Source organism: Macaca mulatta, chromosome 4 (genome assembly GCF_049350105.2).
Source record: "Macaca mulatta isolate MMU2019108-1 chromosome 4, T2T-MMU8v2.0, whole genome shotgun sequence".
Lineage (NCBI taxonomy): Eukaryota > Metazoa > Chordata > Mammalia > Primates > Cercopithecidae > Macaca > Macaca mulatta.
This window is the reverse complement of record NC_133409.1, coordinates 87,588,492-87,589,298: the sequence shown is the minus strand read 5'-3', so window position 1 is coordinate 87,589,298 and position 807 is coordinate 87,588,492.

Genomic DNA, 807 nt, shown 5'->3' with positions numbered 1-807 from the left:
AAATGTTGCCACATAATACATTGCTTTTGATATGTTAAGGAAGAAAGAGGCAACAAAATTAGAGAATGGAAAAATATATTACACATATATATATGTATGCATGTGTGTGTGTGAAATAAATGTTTTAGGATGTCTTAGTATCCTGAATCTATTATTTGCATACCCTTGGATTAAAAATACATAATCAATGAAAGTTTGAGGGAAATATAATTTTTTCATATTTTAAATAGATTGAAATATGTGGATGCATACAGAGACAGATAAACAGAAAAGGGCATAATAAAGATATTAGAAATGAATTGTGTTGAAATAATTTTGCTCTAAAATATAACTATTTGGGTTTTCTCTTGAATTTAAAGACAGTTCAGAGGAAGAAAGGGTTTCTGGGCAGCCAGAAATCAGCCAAATTCATAAAGAGCCAAGTACAGTTCCAATCTATCATCTGCAGCACACTAGTGCTGAGCCCTACCTTAGCCAAGAGTGTTGCGTACAAAATGTGCTCAGAGATCCTGATTATTTTCCAACATTTGCACTCTGCTTTGGCTGATGTTCATTTAGGTTAAATTGTCACTTTTTTTTTCAAACAAGAAAACATACTTCATCAATTTAAAAATGTTCTGGAGACATTTAATGAATGCAAATGTTTCTAAAGTCTAAATTATAAAGTTGGTTAAGAATATAGGTAGTATATTTTAAAATATCCTGTTATCTAATTATCTGAGTTATCCATGAAAGAGTCTCTCCTTCTTTCCTTCCTTCCTTCCTTTCTTCTTTCCTTCCTTCCTTCCTTTCTTCCCTCGCTCCCTC